Here is a 17,867-nt window from a genome sequence, read left to right on the forward strand (position 1 = left end):
GATAAGCAACCATAACTCCTGCCACCTCTGTGCACTGCTAAGACTAACACCCAGGAAATCAAAGATGACATCACAACTGTCATTGATGACATCACTGATGACATCACACGTCTGGCTCCCTCTTTTTTCCTTTACTGACATATCTAGCCCAGTAACAGTCAGGAACGAAAAATTCAAAAAGTACTATATTTGTAAACTTATTTTTCAAATATACTCTTACAGTAATTCACTTGGGGTTCACTCACAGCATATGAAACATATACATAGGGGAAAACACATATTTGGAAAACAGCAATGCTTTCTATGTATGAAGATGATCAGTAAGGTTATCAATACTTTCTTATAGTTCTGCTTTTTTAAATTACTTTACTTTCCTGGATATGCTCATAGTTATATACATTGCATACACACTACTTTCTTTAGGGTCCAGTCACATTATATGATAGTTATACATAGCGAAGTAGTAGGGTTGAAGCAGTGCAATCATTTCCGTGCATAAAGTTAATCAGTTAGGGTATGAAGATTGGCTGGTAATACTGTTCTTTATTTCATTTTCCCTGTATATGCTCATTTTTGTACGTGTTGTTGTCTAGTTGTGTTTTGTTTCGAATAATGCAATAATGTAGTAAGTGGGGTTTATTAGCTAGTCATTAGATGTTTCACAGTAGGCAAAACTAATAAGAAAGCATTTATCATTCTACTATTCAACAAGTTATGATTAATGATATTGCACATGCATCATGTATGTTGCACACAATGCCTATGTTTCTACATGAGTAGCTTAGAATACTGGAAAGTAGCTGATAATAGAATGGTATTCCTATCAATGCATTACTTAATGCACTATGTACGATATTTATTCCAATAATCCTTCACACTTTTTTATCAACATTACTATAAGAATCCCTTGTACAGACTTTTCATGAAAAGGAAATGTCATCAGTGATGTCATCAATGATATTTGTGATGTCATCTTTGATGCCCTGGGTGTTAGTCTTAGCAGTGCACGGTGGTGGCACGAGTTATGGTTGCTTAGCCTACCATAACTGGTGAATTTCAAGGGTTTTTCGGTTTTACTTGGAAACATGACGTCCCTTTAACACAGGTTTTTCACTGAATTTCATAAGTTTTTAGTAGGGCAACTTAACCATAATGCCCCTTTAACAAAGTTTTCTCACTGAATTACATGACCTGCGGTAGTAGCCATGGTGGTTATGGTTAAGTTGCACATCTCATAGGAAGAGCACTTTTTGGGCGTCTTATAACTTCACTTCCCCTGGACGAATCCTCACCAAACTTTGCAAAAAATGTATATGGCCCACTATGAACTGCAAAGTTTGGTGAGGATTGGTCCGGGGGGGGGGGGCAAATTTATAGAGGGGGTCCCAAAATGTATTTTTTTCCCATAGACATAATGGGAAAAAAATGTGCTCACGCCTGCAGCCCAAACCGCTGGACCAATTTCCACTAAATTTGTGGCAGGAGCGGCAGCTTCATCACAAAAGCGTGATTTTGTCAATTTGGTTTAAATCCGTCCAGTAGTTTTTTTATAAGGCAGAAAAATTAGTGATATCTGTGTCTGCTCCGCGGACACATTTTCCTGTTTGCTCCGCAGACAGGACACCAATTGGTTAATCGGCTTGCGTCATGTCTGTGGATATGCAACGTGTTCACTGATTGGCTGAAGTGAGGTGTGAGGTGCGTCACATTGTTTCAATGTGGCCACCATCTTGGATCTGTGGACAGCATGGTGGCAAACAGAGGCAAACTGCAATTTTGGGGCGTGTGTTGGTGTGTAGGAGTGCTTGGGGAGGGTTGGAAAGAAATATATGGATGAAATACTGTGATTAGGTGGCAGATGCCCCTGATGTGTTTGCCATCTCTGCGGTCATCGCGGCTGTCCGCAGACATAATAAATGCACTACTAGCTATTTTACTTTAGTATGATGTTGGTTTTGGGTTGTTAGTGGAGCATTAATTGTAATTAATATCCCAGATAAGCAGCCCACATACCATAGTCAAAATGTTTGGTAGCATGGGTGTGTTATGCTGCGGTGGTTGTGGTCAGGGCCTAGAGTCTTCGGTGCATGGCTGAAGGCCATAGCCCTTTGGCCATGCACCCAAGACTCTAGGCCCTAGCCACAACCAATGCAGCATAAGACACCCATAGAATCAAAAACTCAGCAAATATACACAACCCAAAAGTTTGTGTACTGTTTCATTTTTAGAGTTTGTATGTGAAGTTTTGTCTAGGCTATGCAGTTAAGATTGTACAGTTTGTAACAAGGACTGCGGCATAAAATACCCATGGAAGAAAATATTTTAGATTGTGATGTATGGTTAGATGTTTGCTTGAATGGGTGTTTTATGCATCAGTGTTTGTGAGTCCATTTATTGTATACTTACTGGTTGAGTTTTTTGTGGTTGTATGCAGTTTTGTCATGACATAGGTAATTGGACCAGACACTGTTTTTCAATATCTGTGATAAAAGAAAAGATCATATGTCAGTGTAGGTAGTTCATAATGAGTTATTGCATTGCATAATAGACATTTCTGTATTTTTTTACCCTCATATTTAGTACATTACAAGTACTATAATTCAAACCAGTGTACTGCACAATTTGCTCAGTTTCTGTGTTTGTTTTCTAAATCATTGGGTCTGTGGAGAAAAAAAAATCCAGGCTGGGTTTAAAAAAATAAACTTTCTATGTTGTGGTACAATGTATTTCTTTCATTGTTTTACTGTTTATTTCTTGTCTCTTGTTAATCTTCTATCTGTTGGCTTGTTGCCGATTTTAGGGGTAGTTAGATACCTGTTGGCATATTCTAATTGTTTATTTCTACTTTTATGCTATTCATCTATCTGTTGGGTTGTTGCAGATATTTTGGGGCAGTTAGATACCTGTTGGCTTATTCTAACTGTATATTTCTTGTTTGATTTTAGTGGTATTTATTTATCTGTTTGCTTTTTGCAGAATCTTGGGGCAGTTAGATACATGTTGGCCTATTCTAATTGTGCATAGTTTTGAAGTTGAAGTTTTGCTTATGTTCATACACAGATAACATATTACATTTTGGTTTTAAGAATATTAAGTAAGTGTTTACATGATTTGTTGGTAATCTCTCCACAATTCTTTTTTATATATGGAGTGTAGTGACCTGCATTGGTTGTGGCTCCTGCGTGGTAGATTATACCTATTGTTTTGAAGGTTTTCTGACCAAGTGATACTTGATGATGCATGAATCCAGTCAGCTTACAGTTGTTTTTGGTACCATCTGCATTGTAACGTAAAAGCATTACTATTACATATTTTCTATGTGTCTGTATTTGTAAGGTGGAGCGATTATCTGAATTTCAGGTAGTACATAATCTGCCATGATTTGCATTTTGTACAAGTTTCCGAAATTGAATGGATTCACAGTTAAGTATAAGCATGAAATCGGGAAGATTTCATTTATTGTTATGTTTTTGTTTTCCAGTACTTGTAGTAAGTACATTAGAAATTCTTGTGGATCTTCTTGTGAGTTTATAGTGAATTTGACCATTCCAGCACAGTAGTCCAATTATGTTCTTATTCCATGAACACTGTAAGTGTCAGGATTGTTGGTTGCATTTCTATGAAGGACTAGCATTTGCAAACACGATTGGTCTGTACTTTGTAAGTGAATGTTGTCAATAATTGGTGGCAATTGGAATTGAATATTTATTGCTACATTTGCGTAGCAATTTACACCAGTTGTATTTGAAAATTTGAATGGACCTGACAGTTCTGTGTCAAAGTCATTTGTTCGGAGTGTGTGTTGCTTCTTTGAAAAGTAGTTGAGTTACTTTGACCAGTAGATTCTTCTTTGGTTGTGCTACTTGATGAAGTATTAGTTTCTTTTTTTTTCTTTGGAGGAATTGCAGTGAGATCCTGCATCGTTTCAGTTTGAAGTAGTTTTCTTTTACAACTTTTGGCTTTTTGCAGAACAGGATAGGTTTTTACATGGGGGTGTAGAGTGTAGTATTCTATTCTAGAATGCAAGGAATATCAGCATTTACTTTACTTGTATCAAAGTTGATTAGAAATAGCCTGTCAAGTGTAAGTAAACGTCATAGTGCTACATAGCTCATGCTTTCTTTAAAGACTGTGCTACCAATATCTATCAATGCTTTATCTAGGGTAAGACCTTGTTATTTTTGAATGGTAACTGTGTATGCTAGAGTTAGTGAAAATTGGAAGCAGGCTATTGAGCGTCCTATCCTTTTAACTTCTGATAGTTTGTCAAAGAGAATATTGACAAATTGAATCTTGTTATCACGTGAGTATGTTTGAAAGCCAACAACTGTACCAAGTGCTCCATTAACTAGTCCTTGCACCACATCAAGGTTATGTTTAAGCATTACTCTATAGTTTAAAGATAATTTTAATATTTTCTTCAAACCAGCTGTTTTGGAGATAGAGTTTTCTAAGATGTTTAGTCTTCTGTGGCTTGTTGATACATGGGTAGTGTCACACCATGTACGTCCGGTTTATCTGTGGAGCAAATTTCAATTATTGGTTACATTTCTTTTTTCAACATTGTTTCATTGAATTTTGAACAGCTTGCAAGAGTTGGCATCAAGGACAAACAATTGACATTTCTGTGTGCACATTTTTCCATGATATCAGTAGCACATGAGTTATGGCCACAGAGTGAATGGATGTGCCTGATTTTTAACATTGATTGTGCTTCTTGAGATAGTACACCAACTCTAATACTTTTTAAAATGTTGACGTATGTGAGGTCTGCAGACTGGCACATGTTTTCTGTTGATTATCTGTATTCAAAATGTTGCCAAATGTTTACATTTCCTATGCTGCCAAGAGTTTTACAGCACAGTTTGTGTCCTAAAGTTTTAAAAATAGGTTCACCTTTCACTGGTGTCAATTGAAGAAGATCTCCGAAAACAATATTGTGTTTTCCTCCAAAGAGCTCTTCGTGGTCTGTTTTGAGTAGTTCTTGTAATCTGAGGTGAATCATAGCCAACATTAGGTTGGAGACCATGCTCACCTCATCTCCTAGCAGCATTTTCATTTGTTTGAAAACTCTGCGTATTCCATTGCAGCTTCTGTGGAAAGTTTGTAATAGTCTAATTTGTTTTGTTGTTCTACTGGAAGGAGTAGTAATCGGTGTAAAGTGACACAGCCTATGTTATAGGCAGCTAAACCTTTGGGGGCAGTTACAACAGCTGACTGTTTGTTGTTTGTCAACTGTTGGAGGAACTTGCTGATGATTTTGATTAAGAATTCTTTTTTGCCTGAACCAGCTTGACCACTCACGTATAGCAGTATAGGTTTGTAGTCTTGGCAGGTACCGTTTTTATTTCCATGTTGCACACCATGTTCAATTTGTTGTATTATTTCCTGCTCATTGTTCAGTTGTGATTGCAGTACAGTGACAAGGAAGTACAGTGAAGTCTTGTAGCTTGTTCATACTGACACATGGTATTTTCTACTTCTGTCATGTCTAATTCTGCCTCATTTGCCTCATTTCTGTCATGGCTAATTCTGCTTCATGGCTAATTCTGCCTAATTCTGCCTCAGTGGCTGTCCAAGTGGATCTTGGCTTCCTGTTACAGAAGGTTGACTACTGTCAGGAGTGTCCACTTCTAGTTGGGCCTGGAGTTGTCCTTTATGTTGGTGTTCATTGTGCAACATTGTTTGGTACTGTGTAAAGTTTATGTCTGTTATAGTGCTTTCATTTCCTTTGAAAGCGTCTTCATAGAAGTCATATGTATCCAGTAACTCTTCTTCTTTTCTCAATATTTTAAAAAGTTGTAGCAGGGACATGTAATACAGTTCCTTATGTTGAGGAGTTTATAATGACAATTTGATATGATTAATTAAGCTTTGTTTGGTAAGTTTCACTAAGCTGCCTTCACAATTTACTACTCTGTATCTACCTTTCTTTTCATCTGGTTTAATATTATTTTTGTATGTGAGGTTTTGGGCTACATGGTAGAGACACATTGTTTCCAAAGTGGTACTCCTATCTGGGTATTATGTGTCTAGTAAATTGTTTTTCAAAATGTCTTGGCTGTTGGGATCATTTTTGGCTATTGTTTCTACGTCCTCATATGATTTGAGAACTCTTTTTCTAGATTTAGCAGGACCAAGACTTAGCCATACTATATTTTCAGATTTTCCATACTAGGCACATTATCTTTGAGAGAGCATTTTTATGCCTAAGCTGTACAGTTTCTGTGATAGTGTTTTGTGAGATGATATGTCATCCCAGATGTCCTGAAGCTCTGTTTTCTCTGCTTTGGTTAAGTAGGCTTTGACATATCATGCAACTGCAGTGAAATTGTCTACAATGTACTGCACATCTGTGTTTGCATTCCATAGGAGGGAAATGATTGCATTGTAATCATTGATGTATTTTGATTCTTCTGGTCTTTTTATGTAATATGTGTTCTTAGGTTATTTACCTTTGACACTATGGGGCCGATTCATGGAAAAATGTGCACCGAAATTTGTGGTGCAAGTTGGCCCAAGCGTGAAAAAGCAAGAGCATGCACACGCGTGTGATTCATGGAAGGCCCTGCACGTGTTTTCCCCGGGATGTGCGCCAAATCGGTGGGTGACGCACACGGGCGCACACGTCACTGCAACATCCACAGCGAAAGCATACAATGGTCTCTCACACACCAAAAAGGGGGCAGTACATGGCGCGGAACATGCAGAATGGGGAACAACATGTGAAAATAAGGGCGTAACTGAGGAAGTACGGCTGGGAAGTACACGGAACGCCCACATGCACGCGAACTACACGTGTTCATGGAATCGAATAGGGGAAATCCGCGCACGCCAAAAGAAATGCACACAGGCCTAAACACGTCTGCCACATGAAGGCAGGCAGAAGCGTCCCTGCGCAGTATAAAAATGCACACAAACAACAAACACGTACATACAGCTATGCTGAATGTCCCATTTCTAGCAGCACTGATCACGGAACACCACAGGAGGAGGAGAATAGCCAGGCCCCACATTTCTTTGCCCAGAACCAGCCTTTTTGGGATGCCTGATGACCAGGTCTATGGCAGGTATAGGTTTCCACGGCATACCATCCTATACCTGGTCCAGGAGTGGGAGGATGACCTCACATCACCCACCTTGTGCTCCCAAGCACTGAGCCCCTTGGAAAGGGTGCTGAATGTACTGCATTTCTTGGCCACTGGGTCATTTCAGCGGACCACTGCCATAGTGGTGGGACTCACAACCCACGCAGTCACGCTTCTTACACGAGGTGATGGCAATCATGACTGCGCGACCCTCAGTCCGCAGGCACATATACATGGCTAGAACACCATCAGAAAGGCAGCCCATGGTCCAGGACATTTACAGGGTGGCTCACTTCCCCAAAGTGCCCAATGCCCTAGATTGCACCCATGTGGCCCTATGTCCACCTAGGGCCATGGAGAATATCCACCACAACCGCAAGCACTGGCATACCATCAATGTGCAGGTAGTATGCAATCCACAGGGGGTCATCACCTCTGTCAATACTAACTATCCTCGGTCCACCCATGACAGTATTAAATACAGAATGTCCGCCCTGAGCAGGGACCTGGAAGCTGGGAAGCATGGGGACACATGGATCATTGGTGAGTACAAATGCATGTGCACATGCATGCATGTCACACACAGACAAATACACAAACCAAACTAAGGACAAACATTATCACCCCCTCAGGGGACAGTGCCTACCCCCTGAGCACCCACATGATGACTCCAATACAGAACCCCACCACCCCACCCCAGGTAAAATACAGCGCAGCCCATATTGCAAGCTGGGCCATAGTGGAGCGCACATTTCGAGTGCTCAAGTCACACTTCTGCTCACTTGACTGCTCTGGCGGCAGCTAATCTATGCACCCCCAGTAGTGTGCAGGATCATTGGGGCAGCATGTGTCCTGAACAATGTTGCAACACGGCGGGGCGTACTGCTGGACATGGTGGTGCCCCCACATCCGCAATCACACGCACAGGTGCTGCACATGGGAGGCCAAATTACTGCCCTGAGCAGCCTCCCATGAGCCATCTGCTGATGCCTGCCTGCCTGCCGTCACTGTGCCCTGCCATTAGGTGCCTGCACATCAGCCATCTGCAGGGGTCCAGTTGCTGTGACCACCCCTGCTGGAACAGAAGACTCCCAACTGGTGTTATTTTGTCGTGTTATTTTTCACGTACTTTTCCTCGTAGGTTCTGGGGTCATCACTTGTGCTTTATGGAATATGGAACAACCCACAGGCATCATAATAATTTCCTCAAACTCATTCATGTTTGTTCTGTCTAATTAACCCGTACCACTCTTATTCCATTTCCCATAGAACAGTGCACTTAAAGATGCACTACACGCAGAACTTAATGGTAATGGCTGTACATACCAACCTATTCCTTTCCCAGAATGCTGTGGTAAATGGGCACATACCCAGCAATTTTTTTCTTTAGAATTGCATGTGTCATATTCATAATCAGTAACAGCGTATTGTTCCCATACCCTTCCCTGTGTCTTTCTTCCATTGGGGACCAGGTATAAGTAATCACCTGAACCGGGCTTTCAGTAGTGGATATATTAACTATTGGTAAAAACATTCCCAATGGGTGTATCGATTCCACATACCATAATACTGAGGCTGTAGTTATTGGTGCTACCACACTCATGAAGCACATGATTATTGTCAGTGCCAGCATACAATTCTTTTTACCATGCGTTTTCCCTAAGCTTACAGTCTTTACAATCAATGTATTCTCAGCAGCCGGGGAGGAGGAGGCTGAAACCGGTCCCGACATGTTTCTCATCGTCCTTCTTCTTCCGTATTAGAGTTTGTTGTGGATATCTCTCTCCGCTGCACTTGTTCTGATGTCAATAAGTTCAACAGAATTGTCCCAGTTCAGTTCTGCCAGTCCTTTATAGCCTGGATTTACTTATTTGTTTTTAGGCAAGATCACTTGTCCTTTCTCATACTGCTCAGAGGACTTTTGATCAGTTATCTATTGCCTTAGTACCATGTGCGCCCAGCTTGCCCACTCTGGTTCCAGACACATGCACTTTTTATGATCGCACTGAGGAGCAGTGAGTCTTGAATTGTCCGACCTGCACAATTCTCACGCTTCTGTCCTCTGCACCTCTAGTTCCTTCTCCATCCATGAGCGACACCAGAGGTTAACATAGGCACCAAAGAACTGTGGATCACTTTGTCTTTCGAGGCCGTAAATCATATCGCCTCACTCCTGGTATTGTGTGATCCGTGAATAGTGCCGGTGCACTTCCAGATCCAGGCTCAAAGTCAGCCATTGGCGCTACTGTAGGTGCTTGTGTGCGCCATGCCAGTGATGCAGATTCTGTCTTTGGCGTGCTGGCAAGTGCTGGTGGGCGCCAAAGGGGTACACGTTTAGTGTCTGCCGGTATTTGCAATGCAGATTTTGTGTCAGCCAACAGTGATGTAGATTCTGTTGGGCAACGTTGGGGCACTCTTTGCCCTTCCCCCTTTTTGGCAATCATTTCAGGCTTTGTTTCGAGTTTCACTTCTCGCTCGGGCAGATTTGGTGGAAACTTACTGGCAACAGTTTCTTTCGTTTCTGGGACCGTTGTCTCTTTCCGGTCGTCTGGGTCAGGCAAGTCTTTCAGAGAAGTTGGGATCTTTTTAGCATGGGTGGCATGGATCCACGACTTCTGTCCATCCACCCATATCGCCGCCTGCGTTGCCAAGAGTACTTGATAGGGACCGCGCCACCTGGGTGTTAATAATGATTTTCTTTCAAAATTTTTTAGCAGCACCCAGTCGCCTGGCTCCAGCGCGTGCCCTGGACCAGTGTATCTCACTGGTAGAGCCATTGTGGTAAAGCGCGCGCTACAGGGTCCAGCGCGGAACAGAAATAGCTGCACGGCCTATTTCTTCCAACTTGTTCCTGTGTCAAAACCGGCAATGCACATCCTTCACTTTCACACACAGTCTAAAAACCTTTTCATAATTTGGTGTGCCCAAAACTGGAGCAGAACATAATGCAGTTTTCAATTGATCAAACGCTTTCTGACATTCCTCATCCCACTGTAAAGGCATACCCACATCCGTTCTAGTCAAATTCACAATTGGTTTCACAATTAACGCAAAATTACCGATCCATTGTCAGCGATACGAAGCTATGCCTATTGTGGCTCTGACTCCTTTCTGTGTCTTTGGAATAGGCATACAAGAAATACTTTCTATACGTTCTGGCGTTAGCCTTCTCCCCTCTTTCGAAAGTAGGTAGCCCAAATAAGCTACCTCCTTTCGATTATATTGAAACTTCTTCAAACTAGCTTTATGGCCATGTGCTGCTAGGTGTGACAGTAGTAACACAGTGCTTTCTTTACAAATCTCTTCTGTGTCAGCAGCTAACAACAGATCATCTATGTATTGCAAGAGTATGCAACCCACTGGTAATTCTAGCATGTCTAGCTGCTCTTTTAATGCTCTACTGTAAATATTCTGACTTTCCGTGTTTCGTCCTCCTAATGTGAACGCAAACAAATATCTGCTGTCCTTGTCCACCGGAATGCTAAAGAACGCATTTTTCAGATCAACTACACTAAAGTATGCTGCTGAGACAGGTATCATTGTCAATATTCTAGTGACATCTGGGACTAATGGAAATTGTGGATCTACTGCTTTGTTTAGCGCGCGCAAATCAATTAAGAAATGATATGGTACTCCATTGCCTCCTTTTTTATAAACTGGAAGAATCGGGCTGTTGCATGTACTGCCTGCAATTTCTTCAATCACCCCTAATTTCAGCAAATCTGTAACAATACTCTTCAATTCTTTCTCACCTTCAGCCGAAATTCTGTATTGGGGAATTCGCGGTAGTGTAACACCCTCTTTACAGGATCTTTACTGGCTCTATTTTCAAGCTCTATTTTTAGCTCCCCTGGTAAAGTTTCAGACATGAATTCTGACACGGGCATTTTGTGGCCAAATCGTCAGGAACACTCCGTCTGCCGTGCAATGTATAACGGCACCTAACTTTTTCAACAAATTTAATCCCAACAGGTTCTCCCCACAATTTTCTGTTAAAAGGAAAGGACAATGTTCAGTAAATGGTCCTATGGTAACTGGGACTGGTTGGGACACCAGGTTTATGACTGGTGTCCCTGCGAACCCTACGGAAACATTCTTTTGCCCTGACAGTGGTATATCCGGAACCAAGTGATGGTCTATTGAACACTTTTGCGCTCCTTTATCTACAAGGAAGCGGTGCTCCTCATTCCCGACTCTCATTTCTACGTAGGGTCCTCTCTGATTCACAGGAATAGACACTGGTTCTGACCGCTGTCCTGGGCTGTCCTATTGGGGAAATAACACATCGTCCGATGTGTAATCATTACTATTAATGTAATACGTATTTGGCTGCGTGTTGAAAATGTTCCTAATCTTCCCTCTATTTCCCCCACTCTGGTTTCCATACTGTTGGTTTTGTTGACCCTGACTCTGGTTAGGAGCACTTTGGTTTTGGGCTTGGTTTTGATTACCTCCATTATTGTGGTGCTGCTGCATACTGTTCCTATTTGGTCCATTCGCTCCTTGGTGCCTTCTGTTCTGTCTTCTCTGACCAGACCCATTTATATTCTGCAGATGTGGACATTGCGCTCGCCAGTGTCATTCCTCCTTACAGTACGTACACTGATTTGGTCGCAATGGCCCCCCATGCATATTCGAATTACACTCACATTCCCTCTTCCTCTATTATGTCCTGCTACTTGCTGCAGTAGCATTCGTGTCTTCAGATTTACCCTATCCTTCTCCTATTTTTCTTTCTCCGCAGTCACTCTGTTCTCATAATATTGGGCCATGTGTAATACTTCGCCCAGTGTTTTTGCTTGCCATGCACTCTCTGATGTCATTATTAGGTTCTGGATTGAAAATAATCTGTAGCTAACTCATCCTTGCCTTGTACACATGCAGTCAATTTGTCCCATTGAATTCCTTTCTCTGGGACAATTTCTTTTAATTTCTGTACTATGCATGCTGGTAATGCTACCAGGTTCGCTTTATTCCTGTCTTCTATTACCAAATTCGCACATGTGGCACCAATGGTCGTTACGTCATCCACCTTTCTTATTTGCTTCCATATGTCTGTTGGCAGGATCACTTGGAATATTAGGTCTATGTCACCCATGGTAAGCACGGATGATTGTAGGCAGGACTTTACTTCCTTGTAAAACCCTGCAGGATTCTTTCTTATATCAGGAATTGTCTGCTTTATGTTGTTCACCTCCTCTCTGGAAAAGGGGACATGCACATATTGGGCGGTATAATGGACTGGTGTTGCCTGTGCCGCTAGGTTGCCCATTGCGGGAACCTCTACTTTGCGTACAAAGGTAGGTGGGACCTCTCTCATAGGAAATACCGCACTTACTGTCCCTCTCCCTTCTCTCATGTGCAATAATATTCTCAGATCAAGCGATAGGGCTGTCTCTCCTGTCACTCGCTCTAGTGCTCTCTTATATACTGCCATTATTTCGGGTGGGCTGGCCTTGTAGTTTTTTATATCTTTGTCTAGTAAATGTTCAGCCATCGACTGCAGTGCTTTTCTTTTCATGGGCATGGAATATTCATCAAATATCTCATGTATCTCCATTGTGGGGATTCTGGGATCCAACATCCATCTAAACGCTTCTCGTAAACATACTTTCAATTTGTCGTCCCTCTGTACTGATGACATTGAATGTCATCGTATATACGGCTCTACCATTTCCTTCCTATGTCTCCCGATATCCTTACCCCTGTACCCAGGTGCAGTAAACATTTCAGCATAATCATTATCTAATTCATTTTTAAGTTCAAAAAGTCCATGTACATGTTCTCTCACTTCTTCATCCCTCTCTCTACAGCGTGCTAATGCATTCAAATCTAACAATCGCTGCGGTGGTAATTTCCCAATTAACTGTTTCCTCCATCTCTCCACCAAATATTCACCCATACATTCCAACACTACCTGTCTTTCGTTGCTTCTTCGGAAGTCATATATCGGAGCCAATGTTGTCGTTCCATCATTCCAGTCTATATACATTTCTGCCTGTTGCTGTAATTCCATCTTCCTTTCTTTGCTGATCGCACTGCGAGTTACCCTCGTGCATCTACTTTGTTCTGTCCCGCCTCTTGTCCCCATGGTTTCTATTTCACCCCCGGGAGGGACGGACGGTACCGAGTCTATATCTTAGGCGGGAGGTGCGGATGGGACAACAGAAGCGGGGAGTGTCTGCTGTGGGCCTGGTTGGCTAATAGTAAGTGTTACGTGTGCGGTCTGTGGCTGTGGGAGGGCTTGAGCAAAGGGAGGGAGAGTTTGAGCTTCGGGCGGGGTTTGGGCAATAGTTACTGACGTCTTTGACCTCGCTTCTGATCTTGGGCCTTGTTTTGTATGGATCAATATGTTTTCTATCAATTCATCTGCTATGTACAATTCTCGTTTTTGGGTATATTTTTTCTATATTCAACTGGTCACGTCTACCTGACCGCCTTAGACTCTCAGTCCACGCCTCCTCCTCTTTTTCCTCCGCTACTTTACCTTTCGATTTATGCCTGTGCGCATGCTTCACTCTACTTCTAAGTCAGAGCATTGCTTCCCTTCTCCAGTCCTTAACAATATCAAATGCTGCAGGACGCACTTTCTTTCTTATCAACACCCTTTCCAGGTTATCTATTCTCGCTATCTCAAAACTACCATTAATCGGCCACTGATGGTCTTGTTGCTTTCTGGTTTGCCTATGCCCAGTCTCACAGAATATTATTGCACCCACTCCATACGTCACATACATCTCATATGCCGGCGTTCCCCCAGGTGGTGCAATTTGGCCATCTTCCAAAGATTCTCTACCACAGCGGAAAAACCCTGCTAGGGTGGACAATACCCCAGACATGTTTCAACCTTCCTCCTGGTTAATCAACCTTACCTAGGGCGTTTGATTTTGCAAAGTCATCTCTCAACCAATATCAGGATTACTTTGAATCGGGGAATGACTCACCTGATAAATCAATTTGTCCTTCAGGACACAAGTCGTCTGTATACTGACGCAACCGATGACATTGTGTCTGCGTTTCTTGGCTTCCGCCTCATTTCGGGACCCTCGCCTCCTTGTTCTCTAGCCGGGTACATCGATCAGGGATCACATGTGTGCACATCTGCAAAGGAATCTCTCATCTCTTCTACAGGGTGCCCCGAACACCTCTTGATCCCGGCTCGATTGTCCTGTCCTTGCCGTTCTCCGCCTTTACTCAATTGCAATGTATACGATGGAACAAGTGGGGGAGGGTCCCTATTTGGGCGCCATCTTTAAAGGGGCCCCTAGGGGTCCCTTACGTCTATGGAAACAAGGCAAGTCACCATACACGATAGATACGCCAGACACAAGGTTGTATTCCCAAAGCTAGGGTTTATTGCAAAGCAAATAGTCTCAGTTGGCCAACTCGGTCTCACGCCCCGCGATGCGTATCTCTAGACCTCGAGGGATGCAAGAGAGTGAATTAGGTACATCAGTTACATATATACAAAATGCATATCATACAATCAGCTATGACATGTTTAACACCCCCCTTTATTGGGTTTCTTTGAACTCGGTGTGATGATGGACACTTTCGACAATTTTGACACCTTCAAATATCTATTCTAGTAACAATATGCAATTTTGCAAGTGCGGAGGCATCTTTTAGTTGTTGAACAGAACACAGTGCTTCTGTTCTTGGAAGCGAGCTACGTACGAGGGAAGAGTCACATTCCAGACCTTGCTATCTATGAGGTGCTATTCGTGTCCTGTGAGCCGACACGCTCTACAGGGCTCGGTAAAGGTGGACGTAAGAAGAGCATAATTCAAGCCTTTAGCTGCTTTATTCTAACATATTCTACCATATAACGAGACTGGCTGGCAGCTGTGAAATGATTGAATACCCTGCGGCTCTACTTCAAGGCTACATTCGGGAGGGAGCCGGGCATTCCTTCCCAGCGCTGCCTACGTTGTGTTTCAATGAACTCTTATTAGCCTCACGGCCCTGTGGCCTTGTCCTTTTACGTACAGACAATATTAACAGTCGAGCAGTGTAAGCAGAAAATGTGCTGCAAAGCAATAAGAACAGAAAGCAATGAGCAATGGTTAGAAAACAAAATGGCAATCCTTGTTACATCAAAATGGCCGTTCATTGGTAAACTCGGAAACCTGTATTTCTATCGTATCGTGCATGAGACGGTTGGCCCACGGCCACCAAAATACGTTTGCCGTCAATCATGAGAGGTATCCATTTTTCTAGACTGACAGGTGGGCCAAGGTTTCATATCATACAGCGTACATCTATGTGACGTCGGAACGAGTATTCTTTTGTACCACACATGTTTGCTAAAAGATTTGTAATACTTGACTATAAAACCTCATAGTTTTCCTGCACTTTTTCGAATAATTGCATAGCTGACATATTTTGAAAATGGGTACCTGATTTTAATGTGTGTGCAGAGTTGCTAGTTTACTTTCAAAGAGTTTTGTCTGAATCTGGTGTCATCAGAATACATTCGTAAAGAGCGATATTCTGATGCTGTTATCTGTGTGGATCTATCATCGTACCTTCCTCCTTTTCCAGTAGGAAAGAGAAGAGGAAAGTGCCGTGCTTCTATACTTGTTTCACATATGCTGATTGGAGATCCTTGGGCTTGTCGCATTTGGTACGTTTCCAGTGCATCATCTATAGTGTCTTTACAGAGTAAAGGATGAATTGTATAATGGTCTAAAATATTGGATTCTGTAGTAGGATTTAGAAGTTGAAATTTACCAGTTTCTGGTGACTCTTGAATTATTTCAATAGTTTCTCTCAGGTTTTCTTCAATATTAATTTCTTTGTAGTATTCATTGTTGTTTTTAAGATTTTGCAGGGCTTGTCTAAATTTATGTAAGTCCACGAGTTGTTGCCAAATTTGTTTGTCTTCTGTAGGTACGCCATTTACTAAGATAATTAAAGTTTGATCTATTGGCCGTTGCACTCCTGGAGTGTGTACATTTTCTTTGAGATGTAATGGTAAATAAACTACTTTGACATGAATGCCTTTCACTAATTTAGAGGGAGGTAATTTTGTTGGTTTTGGTTGAAGGCGTATTATTGCTTGACATATGGGTGCACTGTTTGAATTATGATGGTCTCACATAAATTTAGTTGTTGCAGGGTTTTTGGTAGTGGGAATAATTCCAAGTTATTTGTGATAGCACGTGAAGGTATTTGGTTGTTGTCAAGATTTTCAATGCAGTAATTTCAAAGTATTAAGGGGTCAATAATTTTGTATTTGTTTTCTGCTGTAAGGTAAAGAGCTAATTGGAACCATTTAGAATCTTCATTGTCTTCTATTTTGTACATTATGTCTAAAGTTGTTGTGCTACTTTTATAAAAAGTCCTGCAGCAACACACGCACATGGTTTGGTACTTCAGCTGAGGTACTTTTAAACTTTAGTATTTCTTTTTTGTATGTGTTTAATTGAAAGATGCTATTTGTACAGTAGTTGCTAGTTTGTTGTAAAGCTATTGCATTTTGTAAGTGGCTTTCACTTCCAAAATATTTTCTCTGGATATGCTCTATTTCTTCGAGTAGTTGTTTTGCTGTACCATGTAGAGGATTGCTATTTAAATTGACTAGTGCTAAAGCAGAACTTTTAACATAGTAGAGTTTATGGACCAGATCTCATATAGTTGAATGATGTGTTGATATCATTTTGATAATATGGAAGGTGCTTTTGCAAATAGGTCCTGAAATGCAGGCTAATGAATGTCCTTGTAATCCTGTGTATTTGCGCACTGGACAGGCATGCACATTTTGTAGTAGTTTCATTTTGTCTTTGCATTTTACATACTGATTGAGGAACTGAGGAACTGGCGTAAAGATTTGAAAGATGTTTCGGGATTTTACACATTGATGTGCATAGCCATTTGTAGACTGGATGTTTTGGTTCAGTAGAATGGAGAGGTGATACTGAGTTTCTTGTTCCATAATGGTGTTATTAGGTTTTTCATACCCTGGTCCATTGCTATGTATGGCAATTTTGCTTGTTTGCTTTTGTTTATATGCTTCTTCATTAAAACATGGTTCTGTGCTCGTGGTGTGACTCCATTCACCTACACAGATGTTTAAGAAGCTATTTTTGTTGATAATACATTTATTGAGAAGTTGTTTTTTGTAGTTTAGTCATTAGTTTTGTTAGTGGTTTCATTATATTTAAAACTAAAATAAATAACTTCCTTTGAGAAGGATTGCACTTGTTTATGAGAGCTTCTAGGATTCATTTTCAATGGTAGGTTTTAAGGGTTGTACATGATTTCTCTCCTGTTTTTGTAAGGTTCTGAAGGACTCTGGGCAGAAAATGTTTTGTAATTTTTTTTTTGGTAGGATTACTTGCCACTACATCAAGATTTATAGGTGTGTTAGCAGTAGTGGTAGCTGAAGTCTTGTTAATCACTTTCTGGTTCATTTTACATTTTGATAGAGGAGGCAATGTTTCTGTACTGGAAGCTTGTTGTGTTTCACTTAATGACTGTATTAGCTGTTTTGTTTGAACTTTTTGTATACAATCTGCTAGAGATGGATGCTTATTTTGGACACTTTTATTTTGATTTGCTGCTCTCCTTCTGTGTTGCTTTCTACGGAGCTGCTTTTTGGTTGGCATTCTTCGGGGTCTGTTGGAGAAAAAAAGAAAGTGTGGGTTGGGCTGTTGTGTAGTGTATGGTGCTTTGTGCATGAGTGTCTGAGTATGATGGTAATGATGATTATGGAGGTGTGTGATTGTGTAATGGGCAGCTACATCAAGTTGGGAAGGCTATTCTTGTATTTGTGTG

The sequence above is a fragment of the Ambystoma mexicanum genome, chromosome 7p (assembly GCF_040938575.1).
Source record: "Ambystoma mexicanum isolate Mex_15411 chromosome 7p, UKY_AmexF1_1, whole genome shotgun sequence".
Taxonomy (NCBI): Eukaryota; Metazoa; Chordata; class Amphibia; order Caudata; family Ambystomatidae; genus Ambystoma; species Ambystoma mexicanum.